Source organism: Delphinapterus leucas, chromosome 1, assembly GCF_059928025.1.
Source record: "Delphinapterus leucas isolate spDelLeu-1000000601 "Yukka" chromosome 1, BTC_Dleu_Yukka2, whole genome shotgun sequence".
NCBI lineage: Eukaryota > Metazoa > Chordata > Mammalia > Artiodactyla > Monodontidae > Delphinapterus > Delphinapterus leucas.
The window spans coordinates 20,163,026-20,177,883 of NC_143129.1; the positions used below are offsets into that span (position 1 = coordinate 20,163,026).

Genomic DNA, 14,858 nt, shown 5'->3' on the forward strand with positions numbered 1-14,858 from the left:
TAGAATAATGCTCATGTAATACCTTACTGAACTAGGGCAATAGATATCAGACACCCAGAAGTGCAAGAAAGAACTCCACATAACTGCGTAGGGCAAAAGAAAAAAAGGAAATTGGGATGGACCTGCGCCCCTAGGAGGGAGCTGTGAAAGAGGAAACGTTCCTACATCCTAGGAAGCACCTTTACTGGTGGGGAGATCAGCTGGGACAGAAAGGGAGCTTCAGAGGCTCGGAAGAGAGTACAACAACTGGTTGGCAGCAGGCAGAACAGAGAGATGGGCACAGAGGATCGGTGCTACCTTGGGGCAATCCCCAGCCCAAGATGCATGCCTACTGGTATGTGCAGGGCTGGGTGCTGAAACTCAGGCTTCAGAGGACAGACCTGGGGAGAGGACTGGGGTTGGCAGCATGGAGACAGCCTGAAGGGGCTGGAGTGTGGTATGGGCCACAACTGGGGTGTACACAGAAGAAGCCTGGGCCTGCCATAGAGGCAAAGTGCCATTGCTAAAGGGCGTGTGAAGGGAGGGGTGAAGCCTGCCATAACAGCCTCTTTCTCCCTGCTGCCTCTACGAGTTCTGGCAGCAGGACAGTGGGTGCTCCCATGGCTCAGACAAGTCCAGCCTCAGCAGCTGTGGGCTTTGTGGTCAATGTGCTTGGAGGCGGGGCTGGGGTCTGGGATGCTTCCATAGCTCCCATGGCAGGTCCAGGTGTGTGACTACTGCGGTCCTGGTACCCAACTTCAATGGATCGGCACCTAAGGATCTGTGCTGGTGGCTTTGTGAACACAGTGCCTGAGGGACAACAGGGAGAACTGCCTGAATTCCCACAGTGGAGGTGGTGCCGAGGGCAGTGCCAACCACAGTGTACTTTACGAGCCTGCACAGGTGACACCACAGAGCACACTCCCTGGTAGATAGCTCCCGCAAAGAAAGACTCAGTGGCCCCTCTCCCAGCGGGAGCACTCCACTCCCGTCTACCTCACACTGCAGCTCAGAAACCATTCTGAGGGCTTCTACTCCAACAACTCAGGAGCAGACTCTGCCCCTGACAGGGCAGTGACAACCACAGAGCAAAGAGGAGGCCTGCTAAATATCTAAAGGTGCAAGAGAAAAACAAAGAGTTAATTACAAGCAAACCTCCATAAGGCTATCAGCTGCTTCCTCTACAGAAATGTTGCAGACCAGAAGGGAGTGGCAAGATATATTCAGTCCTGAAAGGGAAAAATACGTAACCTAGGATACTCTAGCCTGCAAGCTTATCATTTGGAGTAGAAGTAGAGATAAAGAATTTCTCAAACAAGCAAAAACTAAAAAAATACAGCAATACTAAGCCTATTCTAAAGGAAATATCAAAACGTCTTCTCTAAATAGAAAAGAAGAATCTATAGGAAACAGAAAATCTGTTTGAAACTAAATCACTTAAATAAGCCAGTACACATATTAAAAGAAAAAATTTCTGTGAAAGCAATGATAACCAAAAGGATGAAAAAAGGATGAACATGAAGGTGTAAAAGAAGGCATCAAAATCATAAAATGTGGGAGAGGAGAGTATGAAAATGAAGATTTTTTTTTCCAGAATGTGTTTGAGACTATATGACTACCAGTCTAAAATCAGTATAGGAAGAGGCTAATATACTTGAAAAACAAGGTAACTAGAAATAAAAAACATACAATTAATTCACAAAAACCAAAAAGAACACAAGAATAATACAAAAGAAAATCATCAAACCACAAAAGGAAAAACAAAAGAAAAAGAAAGAGACAAAGAGAAATACAATATCAATGGGAAAACAAGGTTTAAAATGGCAATAAAATATCAATAATTATCTTAAATGTCAATGGAAAAAATGCTCCAATCAAAAGACATAGAGTAGCAGACTGGATATAAAACAAGAGCCTACAATATGCTGCCTACAAGAGACCCACTTTTGGGCAAAGGACACACACAGGTGGAAAGTGAAGGAATGCAAAAAGATATTTCACGCAAACAGAAATGACAAGAAAGTGGGGGTCGCAATACTCATATCAGACAAAATAGACATTAAAACAAAGTCTAAAAAGAAAGATAAAGAAGGACACTGTATAATGGTAAAGGGATCAATATAAGAGGATATTACACTTGTCAACATATATGCACCCAGTATAGGAGGACCCAAATACATAAAACAAATACTAAGAGACATAAAGAGAGAAACTGATGGGAATACAATAATAGTAGGAGACTTTTAACACCTCACTCACATCAATGGAAAGATTTTTAGACAGAAAATCAATAAGGCAACGGAGCTCTGAAATGATACAATAGAACAGTTAGACTTAATTGATATTTTCAGGACATTACATCTTAAAAAAGTAGAATACACATTCTTTTCAAGTGCACATGGAACACTGCCTAGGATTGACCACATACAAGGGCACAAAACGGTCAACAAATTTAAGAGTATAGAAATTATTTCAAGCATCTTTTCTGACCACAATGGCATGAAACTAGAAATCAACCACAGAAAAAGAAATGAGGAAAGAAGAAAAACAATTACATGAAGACTGAACAACATGCTATTAAAAAGCCAATGGGCCAACAATGAAAACAAAGAAAAAATTCAAAAATACCTTGAGGCAAATGACAATGAAAACACAACCATGCAAAATCTATGGGATGCATCAAAAGAAGTTCTCAGAGAGAAGTTCATAGTGATACAGGCCTTCCTCATAAAACAAGAAAAGTTGAAAAAAGCCTAACCCATCACCTAAAAGAATTAGAAAAGAAAAAAAGAATAAACAAAACCTAAAGTCAGCAGAAAGAAGGAAGCAATAAAGATCAGCGAGGAAATAAATAAAATAGAGATTTAAAAAAGAACAATAGAAAAAAATCAATAAAACCAAGAGCTGGTTCTTTGAAAGGGTGAACATAATTGACAAACCTCTGGCTAGGCTCACCAAGAAGAAAAGAGAGAAGACTCAAATAAAATAAGAAAGGAAAGAGGAGAAAGCACAACTGATACTGCAGAGATACAAAAAACCATAAGAGAATACTATGAACAAGTATATGCCAACAAATTTGGCAACCTAGTAGAAATGGACAAGTTTCTAGAAACATACAGTCCACCAAAAATGAATGAAGAAGAAATAGATAACTTGAAAAGACCAGTCACTAGAAATGAAATAGAATTTGTAATAAAAATACTCCCTACAAACAAAAGTCCAGGACCAGATGGCTTCACAGGCAAATTCTACCAAACATACAAAGAACTTACACCAATCCTTCTCAAACTTTTCCAAAAGACTGCAGAGGAGGGAACACTCCCAAAGACATTCCATGAAGTCACCATCACCCTGATACCAAAATGAGATAAAGACACCACCAAAAAAGAAAATTACAAGCCAATATCTTTGATGAATATAGATGCAAAAATTCTCAACAAAATATTAGCAAACCAAATAGAACAATACATAAAAAAGATCATACACCACAACCAACTTGGATTCATCCCAGGGTCACAATGATGGTTTGACATATGTAAATCAATCAATGTAATGCACCACATCAAAAAATAAGACAAACACCACATGATCATCTCAGTAGATGCAGAAAAAGCATTTGATAAAATTCACCATTGATTCATGATAAGAACCCTTACAAAAGTGGATAGAGAGGGAACATATCTCAACATAATAAAAGCTATTTATGACAAACCCATAGCCAATATAATACTCAATGGTGAAAAGCTGAAAGCGTTCCTGCTAAAATCTGGAACAAGACAAGGATGCCCATGGTCACCACTTCTATTCAGCATAGTATTGGAAGTCCTAGCCACAACAATTAGACAAGAAAAAGAAATAAAATGTGTTCAGATTGGTAGGGAAGAGGTAAAATTGTCATTATATGCAGATGACATAATACTACATAGAGAAAACCCTACAGACTCCACACAAAAACTACTGGAACTGATAAATTCAGCAAAGTAGCAGGATACAAGATTAACATACAGAAATCGGTTGCACTTCTTTATACAAACAATGAAATATCAGAACGGAAATGTAGACAAACAATACCCTTTAAAGTTGCATCAAAAAATAAAATAAAATACTTAGGAATAAAACTCACCAAGAAGGTGAAAATACTTATATGCTGAGAACTACAAAACATCAATAAAGGAAACTGAAGATGATAAAAAGAAATGGAAAGATATCCCATGCTCTTGGCTTGGAAGAATTAATAGTGTTAAAATGGCCACACTATCCAAAGCAATCTATAGATTTAATGTGACCCCTATCAAATTATCCATGACATTTTTCACAGAACTAGAACAAATTACACTAAAATTTATATGGAACCTAAAAAGACCCAGAATTGCCAAAGCAATTCTCAGGAAAAAGAACAAAGCAGGAGGCATAACCCTCCAAGACTTCAGACAATATTGCAAAGCTACAGTTATCAAAACAGTGTGGTATTGGCAGAAAAAAGACACATGGATCAATGGAATAGAAGAGCTCCAAAATAAACTCACACACCTATGGACAATTAATTATCAACAAACAAGGAAAGAACATACAATGGGGAAAAGAAAGTCTCTTCAGTAAGTGGTGTTGGGAGAGTTGGACAGCCACATGCAAATCAATGAAGTTAGAACATACCTTCACACCATGCACAAAAATAAACTCAAAATGACTTAAAGACAAATATAAGACATGACATCATAAAACTCTTAGAAAAGAACATAGGCAAAACAGTCTCTGATATAAATCATACCATTTTTGTAGGTCAGTCTCCCAAGGCAATAAAAGTAAAAACAAAAATAAACAAGTGGGACGTAATCAAACTTATCAGCTTTTGACAGCAAAGGAAACCATAAACCAAATGAAGAGAACCTACAGACTGCAAGAAAATATTTGCAAATGATGTGACCAATAAAGGGCTTAATTTTCAAAATATACAAACAGCTCATACAACTCAATAACAACAAAACAAACAAACAACACAATTAAAAAATGGGCAAAATACCTAAATATACATTTCTCCAAAGAAGACATACAGATGGTCAATAGGCACATGAAAAGATGCTCATCATTGCTAATAATTAGAGAAATCAAATCAAAACTACAACGAGGTACCACCTCACACCAATCAGAATGGGCATCATTAAAAATTCTACAAATAACAAACGCTGGAGGGGTTTGTGGAGAAAAGGGAACCCTCCTACACTGTTGGTGGGAATGTCAATTGGTGCAGCCAATACGGAAAACAGTATGGAGGTTCCTCAAAAAACTAAAAATAGAGTTGCTATATGATCCAGCAATCTCACTCCTGGACATATATCCAGACAAAATTATAATTCAAAAAGATACATGCACCGCTATGTTCATAGCAGCACTATTCACAATAACCAAGACATGGAAACAACCTAAACATCCACCAACAGATTGACAGATTTATGGATAAGGGAGATGTGGTGTATTTATACAATGGAATATTACTGAGCCATAGAAAAGAGTGAAATAGATGCCTGGGTGGAGGACAAGATGGCAGAGTAGAAGGACCTGAGTTCACTTCTTCTCAAGAAAACACCAAAATCACAACTAACTGCTGAACAACCATCGACAAAGAAGACTGGAACCTAACAAAAGAGATATTCTACATACAAAGACAAAGAAGAAGACACAATGAGATGGTAGGAGGGGTGCATTCATGATACAATCAAATCCCATACCTGCCAGGTGGGCAACACACAACTGGAAAATAATTATATCACAGAGGGTCTCCTACAGGAGTGAGAGTTCTGAGCCTATGTCATGCTGCCCAGTCTGGGGGTTTGGCCTCAGGAGGAGCAGCCCCCAGAGCACTTGATTTTGAAGGCCAATGGGACTTGATCGCAGGAACTCCATAGGACTGGAGAAAACATAAGCTCCACTCTTGGAGGGCACACACAAGGTCTTGTGCACCCTGGGACCCAGGGAAAAAGCAGTGACTTCATAGAAGCCTGGGTCAGACCTACCTGTTGGTCTGGGAGGGTCTCCTGGAGAGGTAGGGGGGTAACTGTGTCTCACTGCAGGGACAAGGATACTGGTGTCAAGGTACTGGGGAGCACTTATTGGTATGAGCTGTCTGCAGGTCTCCATTTTGATGCCAAGAACTGGCCACACCCAACAGCCTGCATGTTCCAGTGCTGGGTCGCCTCAGGCCAAACAACCAACAGGGCAGGAACACAGCCTCACCCATCAGCAGACAAGCTGTTTAAAGTCTTCCTCAGTCCACAGCCACCTCTAAACACACCTGTTGATATGGCCCTGCCCAACAGAGGGACAAGACCCAGCTCCAACCACCAGTAGACTGGCACCAGTCTCTCCCACCAGGAAGCCTGCCCAAGCCTCTTAGACCTGCCTCACTCACCAGGGGACAGACACCAGAAGCAAGAGAAACTACAATCCTGCAGCTTGTGGGACTGCAAACACAGAAAGTTAGACAAAATAAGATGGCAGAGGAATATGTTCCAGACGAAGGAACAAAATAAAACCCCAGAAGAACAACTAAGTGAAGTGGAGCTAGTCAATCTATCCAAAAAAAGACTTCAGAGTAATGACAGTAAAGATGATCCAAGATCTCAGAAAAAAATGGAGGAACAGACTGAGAAGTTACAAGAAATGCTTAACAAAGAACTAGAAGATCTAAAGAACAAAGTTGAACATACAATAACTAAAATGAAAAATACACCTGAAAGAATCAATAGCAGAATGAATGAGGCAGAAGATTGGATACATGAGCTCAAAGGCAGAATAGTGGAAATCACTGCTGTAGAACAGAATAAAGAAAAACGAATGAAAAGATATGAGGACAGTTTAAGAGACTTCCTGGTGGTGCAGTGGTTAAGCATCTGCCTGCCAATGCAGGGGACACAGGTTAAAGCCCTGGTCCCAGAAGATCCCACATGTGGCGAACCAACTAAGCCCGTGCACCACAACTACTGAGCCTGCACTCTACAGCCCGCAAGCCACAACTACTGAGCCCACGTGCCACAACTCCTGAAGCCCGCACACATAGAGACCATGCTCTACAACAATAGAAGACACTGAAATGAGCAGCCCATGCACCGCAACGACGAGTAGTCCCTGCTCACCGCAACTAGAGAAAGCCCACTTGCAGCACCGAAGACCCAACACAGCAGGGAGGAGCTTCAAGGTGGCAGAAGCATAAGACGTGGAAATCAACTTCCTCCCCACAAATACAACAGAAATACATCTACATGTGGAACAACTCCTACATAACACATACTGAACACTGGCAGAAGACCTGAGACCTCCCAAAAGGCAAGAAACTCCCCACGTACCTGGGTAGGGCAAAAGAAAAAAGAATAAACAGAGATAAAAAAGAATAAACAGAGACTGGTGCAGGGATGGGACCTGCACCAGTGGAAGGGAGCTGTGAAGGAGGAAGGGTTTCCACACACTAAAAGCCCGTTCGTGGGCAGAGACTGCAGGTGGCAGAGGGGGGAGCTTTGGAGCCACGGAGGAGAGCGCAGCAACAGGGGTGCAGAGGGCAAAGCGGGGAGACTCCTGCACAGAGGATCAATGCGACCAGCACTCATCAGCCTGAGAGGCTTGTCTGCTCACCCGCTGGGGCGGGAGGGGGCTGGGAGCTGAGACTTGCGCTTAGGAGGTCGGGTCCCAGGGAGAGGACTGGGGTTGGCTACATGAACACAGCCTGAAGGGGGCTAGTGCGCCACAGCTAGCTGGGAGGGAGTCGGGGAAAAAGTCTGGAGCTGCCGAAGAGGCAAGAGACTTTTTCTTGCCTCTTTGTTTCCTGGTATGCAAGGAGAGGGGATTAAGAGCGCTGCTTAAAGGGGCTCCAGAGACGGGCGCAAGCTGTGGGCTATCAGTGCGGACACCAGAGACAGACGTGACACGCCAAGCCGGCTGCTGCCACCACCAAGAAGCTTGTGTGCAAGCACAGGTCACTATCCATACCTCCCCTCCTGGGAGCCTGTGCAGCCCGCCACTGCCAGGGTCCTGGGATCCAGGGACAACTTTCTGGGAGAACGCACGGCACGCCTCAGGCCGGTGCAATGACACACTGGCCTCTGCCGCCACAGGCTCGCCCCTCATCTGTACCCCTCCCTCCTCCCAGCCTGAGTGAGCCAGAGCCTCTGAACCAACTGATCCTTTAATCCCGTCCTCTCTGAGTGAAGAACTGATGCCCTCAGGTGACCTACATGCAGAGGCAGGACCAAATAGAAAGCTGAACTCTGGGAGCTGTGCAAAAAAAAGAGAAAGAGAAATTTCTCCCAGCAGCCTCAGGAGCAGCAGATTAAATCTCCACAATTAACTTGATGTACCCTGCATCTGTGGAATATCTGAATAGACAAGAAATCAACCCAAATTGAGGATGTGGTCTTTGGGAGCAACAAAACATATTTTTTCCCTTTTTCTCTTTTTGTGAGTGTGTATGCTTCTATGTGTGATTTTGTGTGTATAGCTTTGCTTTTACCATCTGTCGTAGAGTTCTGTCTGTCCATTTATTTATTATTTTTATTACTTAAAAACATTTTTTCTTAATAATTATTTATTTTGTATTTTAATAACATTTTTATTTTATTTTATTCTTTCTTTCTCTCTTTCTTATTTTTTCTCCCTTTTATTCTGAGCTGTGTGGATGACAGGCTCTCGGTGCTCCAGCCAAGCGTCAGGGCTGTGCCTCTGAGGTGGGAGAGCCAAGTGCAGGACACTGGTCCACAAGAGACCTCCCAGCTCCACGTAATATCAAAGAGCGAAAATCTCCCAGAGATCTCCATCTCAACACCAAGACCCAGCTCCACTCAACAACCAGCAAGCTACAGTGCTGGACACCCTATGCCAAACAACTAGCAAGACAGGAATACAGCCCCACCCATTAGCACAGAGGCTGCCTAAAATCATAATAAGGCCACAGACAGCCCAAAACACACCACCAGACGTGGACCTGCTGACCAGAAAGACAAGATCCAGCCTCATCCACCAGAACACAGGAACTGGTCCCCTCCACAACCCACTGAACCAAACTTAGCCACTGGGGACAGACACCAAAAATAATGGAAACAACAAACCCGCAGCCTGCAAAAAGGAGACCCCAAACACAGCAAGTTAAGCAAAATCAGAAGACAGAAAAACACACTGCAGATGAAGGAGCAAGGTAAAAACCCACCAGAGTTAACAAATGAAGAGGAAATAGGCAGCCTACCTGAAAAAGAATAAAGAATAATGATAGTAAAGATGATCGAAAATCTTGGAAATAGAATGGAGAAAATACAAGAAACGTTTAACAAGGAACTAGAAGAAGTAAAGAGCAAACAAACAGAGATTAACAACACAATAAATGAAATTAAAAATTCTCTAGAAGGGATCAATAGCAGAATAACTGAGGTGGAAGAATGGATAAGTGACCTGGAAGATAAAACAGTGGAAATAACTACTGCAGAGCAGAATAAAGAAAAAAAGAATGAAAAGAATTGAGGACAGTCTCAGAGACCTCTGGGACACCATGAAATGCACCAACATTCAAATTATCGGGGTTCCAGAAGAAGAACAGAAAAAGAAAGGGACTGAGAAAATATTTGAAGAGATTATAGTTGAAAACTTCCCTAATACGGGAAAGGAAATAGTTAATCAAGTCTAGGAAGCACAGAGAGTCCCATACAGGATAAATCAAAGGAGAAACACGCCAAGACACATATTAATCAAACTTTCAAAAATTAAATACAAAAAAATATTAAAAGCAGCAATGGAAAAACAACAAATAACACACAAGGGAATCCCCATAAGGTTAACAGCTGATCATTCAGCAGAAACTCTGCAAGCCAGAAGGGAGTGGCAGGACATATTTAAAGTGATGAAGGAGAAAAACCTACAACCAAGATTACTCTACCCAGCAAGGATCTCATTCAGATTTGATGGAGAAATTAAAACCTTTACAGACAAGCAAAAGCTGAGAGAGTTCAGCACCACCAAACCAGCTTTACAACAAATGCTAAAGGAACTTCTCTAGACAAGGAACACAAGAGAAGGAAAAGACCTATAATAACGAACCCAAAACAATATAGAAAATGGGAATAGGAACATACATATCGATAATTACCTTAAATGTAAATGGACTAAATGCTCCCACCAAAAGACACAGATTGGCTGAATGGATACAAAAACAAGATCCTTATATATGCTGTCTACAAGAGACCCACTTCAGACCTAGAGACACATACAGACTGAAAGTAAGGGGATGGAAAAAGATATTCCATGCAAATGGAAACCAAAAGAAAGCTGGAGTAGCAATTCTCATATCAGACAAAATAGACTTTAAAACAAAGACTATTACAAGAGACAAAGAAGGACACTACATAATGATCAAGGGATCAATCCAAGAAGAAGATATAAGAATTGTAAACATTTATGCACCCAACATAGGAGCACCTCAATACATAAGGCAAATACTAACAGCCATAAAAGGGGAAACTGACAGTAACACAATCATAGTAGGGGACTTTAACACCTCACTTTCACCAACGGACAGATCATCCAAAATGAAAATAAATAAGGAAACACAAGCTTTAAATGACACATTAAACAAGATGGACTTAATTGATATTTATAGGACATTCTGTCTAAAAACAACAGAATACACATTCTTCTCAAGTGCTTATGGAACATTCTCTAGGATAGATCATATCTTGGGTCACAAATCAAACCTTGGTAAATTTAAGAAAATTGAAAGCATATCAAGTATATTTTCTGACCACAATGCTCTGAGGCTAGATATCAATTACAAGAAAAAATCTGTAAGAAATACAAACACATGGAGGCTAACCAACACATTAATTAATAACCAAGAGACCACTGAAGAAATCAAAGAGGAAATCAAAAAATACCTAGAAACAAACGACACTGAAAACACAACGACCCAAAACCTATGAGATGCAGCAAAAGCAGTTCTAAGAGGGAAGTTTATAGCTATACAAGCCTATCTTAAGAAACATCTCAAATAAACAACCTAACTTTACACCTAAAGCAATTAGAGAAAGAAGAACAAAGAAAACCTAAAGTTAGAGGAAGGAAAGAAATCATAAAGGTCAGATTAGAAATAAATGAAAAAGAAATGAAGGAAACAATAGCAAAGATCAGTAAAACTAAAAGCTCATTCTTTGAGAAGATAAACAAAATTGATAAACCACTAACCAGACTCATCAAGAAAAAAAGGGATAAGGCTCAAATCAATAGAATTAGAAATAAAAAAGGAGCAGTAATAACTGACACTGCAGAAATACAAAGGATCAAGAGAGATTACTACAAGCTACTATATGCCAATAAAATGGACAACGTGGAAGAAATGGACAAATTCTTAGAAAGGCACAACGTTCCAAGACTGAAACAGGAAAAATAGAAAATATGATGAGACCAATCACAAGCACTGAGACTGAAAGTGTGATTAAATATCTTCCAACAAACAGAAGCCCCAGACCAGATGGCTTCACAGGTGAATTCTATCAAACATTTAGAGAAGAGCTAACACCTATCCTTCTCAAACCCTTCCAAAATATAGCAGAGGGAGGAACACTCCCAAACTCACTATATGAGGCCACCATCATTCTGATACCAAAACCAGAAAAAGATATAGAAAAAAAGAAAATTATAGACCAATATCACTGATGAACATAGATGCAAAAATCCTCAACAAAATACTAGCAAACAGAATCCAACAGCACATTAAAAGGATCATACGCTATGCTCAAGTGGGGTTTATCCCAGGAATGCAAGGATTCTTCAATATACGCAAATCAATCAACGTGATACACCATATTAACAAACTGAAGGAGAAAAACCATATGATCATCTCAATAGATGCAGAGAAAGCTTTCGACAAAATTCAACACCCATTTATGATAAAAACCCTGCAGAAAGTAGGCATAGAGGGAACTTTCCTCAACATAATAAAGGCCACATATGACAAGCCCACAGCCAACATTGTCCTCAACGTTGAAAAACTGAAACCATTTCCACTAAGATCAGGAACAAGACAAGGTTGCCCACTCTCACCACTGTTATTCAACATAGTGTTGGAAGTTTTAGCCACAGCAATCAGAGAAGAAAAAGAAATAAAAGGAATCCAAATCGGAAAAGAAGTAAAACTGTCACTGTATGCAGATGACATGATACTATACATAGAGAATCCTAAAGATGCTACCAGAAAACTACTAGAGCTAATCAATGAATTTGGTAAAGTAGCAGGGTACAAAATTGATGCACAGAAAACACTCTCATTCCTATACACTAATGATGAAAAATCTGAAAGTGAAATTAAGAAAACGCTCCCGGGCTTCCCTGTGTGGCGCAGTGGTTGACAGTCTGCCTGCCGATGCAGGGGACACGGGTTCGTGCCCCAGTCCGGGAAGATCCCACATGCCGCGGAGCGGCTGGGCCCGTGAGCCATGGCCACTGAGCCTGCACGTCCGGAGCCTGTGCTCCACAACAGGAGAGGCCACAACAGTGAGAGGCCCACGTACTGGAAAAAAAGAAAACGCTCCCATTTACCATTGCAAGAAGAATAAGATATCTAGGAATAAACCTACCTAAGGACACAAAAGACCTGTATGCAGAAAATTATAAGACACTGATGAAAGAAATTAAAGATGATACAAACAGATGGAGAGATATACCATGTTCTTGGATTGGAAGAATCAACATTGGGAAAATGACTCTACTACCCAAAGCAATCTACAGATTCAATGCAATCCCTATCAAGCTACCACTGGCAATTTTCACAGAACTAGAACAAAAAAATCTCACAATTTGTATGGAAACACATAAGACCCCGAATAGCCAAAGCAACCCTGAGAAAGAAAAACGGTGCTGGAGGTATCAGGTTCCCTGACTTCAGACTATATTACAAAGCTACAGTAATCAAGACAGTATGGTACAAAAACAGAAATACATATCAGTGGAACAGGATAGAAAGCCCAGAGATAAACCCATGCACATATGGTCACCTTACCTTTGATAAAGGAGGCAAGAACATACAGTGGAGAAAAGACAGCCTCTTCAATAAGTGGTGCTGGGAAAAGTGGACAGCTACATGTAAAAGAATGAAATTAGAACACTCCCTACCATCATACACAAAAATAAACTCAAAATGGATTAAAGACCTAAATGTAAGGCCTGACACTATCAAACTCTTAGAGGAAAACATAGGCAGAACACTCTATGACACAAATCACAGCAAGATCCTTTTGTACCCATCTCCTAGAGAAATGGAAATAAAAACAAAAATAAACAAATGGGATCTAATGAAACTTAAAAGCTTTTGCACAGCAAAAAAAACCAAACAAACAAACAAACAAAAGACAACCCTCAGAATGGGAGAAAATATTTGCAAATGAAGCAACTGACAAAGGATTAATCTCCAAAACATACAAGCAACTCATGAAGCTCAATATCAAAAAAACAAACAACCCAATCCAAAAATTGGCAGAAGACATAGAGATTTCTCCAAAGAAGATATACAGATTGCCAACAAATACATGAAAGAATGCTCAACATCATTAATAATTAGAGAAATGCAAATCAAAACTACAATGAGGTATCACCTCACACCAGTTAGAATGGCCATCATCAAAAACCTACAAACAGTAAATGCTGGAGAGGGTGTGGAGAAAAGGAAACCCTCTTGCACTGTTGGTGGGAATGTAAATAGATACAGCCACTATGGAGAACAGTATGGAAGTTCCTTAAAAAACTGCAAATAGAACTACCATACGACCCAGCAATCCCACTACTGAGCATATACCCTGGGAAAACCATAATTCAAAAAGAGTCATGGACCAAAATGTTCATTGCAGCTCTATTTACAATAGCCAGGACATGGAAGCATCCTAAGTGTCCATCAACAGATGAATGGATAAAGCAGATGTGGCACATATGTACAATGGAATATTACTCAGCCATAAAAAGGAACCAAACTGAGTTATTTGTAGAGAGGTGGATGGACCTAGAGTCTGTCATACATAGTGAAGTAAGTCAGAAAGAGAAAAACAAATACCGTATGCTAACACATATATATGTAATTGAAAAAAAAAAAAGAAAACAAAATGCTCAGAACAACCTAGGGGCAAGATGGGAATAAAGATGCAGCCCTACTGGAGAATGGAGTTGAGGATACAGGGAGGGGGATGGTTAAGCTGGGACAAAGTGAGACAGTGGCATGGACATATATACACTACGAAACATAAAATAGATAGCTAATGGGAAGCAGCCGCATAGTACAGGGAGATCATCTAGGTGCTTTGTGGCCACCTACTGGGGTGGGATAGGGAGGGTGGGAGGGAGGGAGATGCAAGAGGGAAGAGATATGGGAACATATGTATATGTATAACTGATTCACTTTGTTATAAAGCAGAAACTAACACACTACTGGAAAGCAATTATACTCCAATAAAGATGTGAAAAATTTTTTTAAAGTTTATATAAATAAAAAGGGGAAAAGTGCAGTCTTAAAAAAAAGACCCAACACTGCCAAAAATAAATTACTTTAAAAAAAAAAGAAATGAGGACAGTTTACGGTATCTCTTAAACATTAAATGCAACAACATCTGGTTTGAAACAAATGCTAAAGGAACGTTTCTAGATGGAAAAGAAAAGACCACAACTAGAAACAAGAAAATCATGAAATGGGAAAGCTCACTGGTAAATGTAAACATATAGTAAAGGTAGGAAATCACTCACACATAAATATGCTGTCAAAACCAGCAATCATGAGAAGAGGAGAGTACAAATGCAGGATATTGGAAATGCATTTGAAATTAAGAGACTAGCAACTTAAAACAGTCTTGTATATACATAGACTGCTATAT

General features: G+C 40.3%; 1 protein-coding gene across 1 annotated transcript in view; it reads right to left on the reverse strand.

The window, feature by feature from the left end:
* USH2A (usherin) overlaps positions 1-14,858 on the reverse strand; it is a 777,251-nt gene that overhangs the window by 3,631 nt on the left and 758,762 nt on the right. The gene's annotated exons all lie outside the window — the stretch shown is intronic.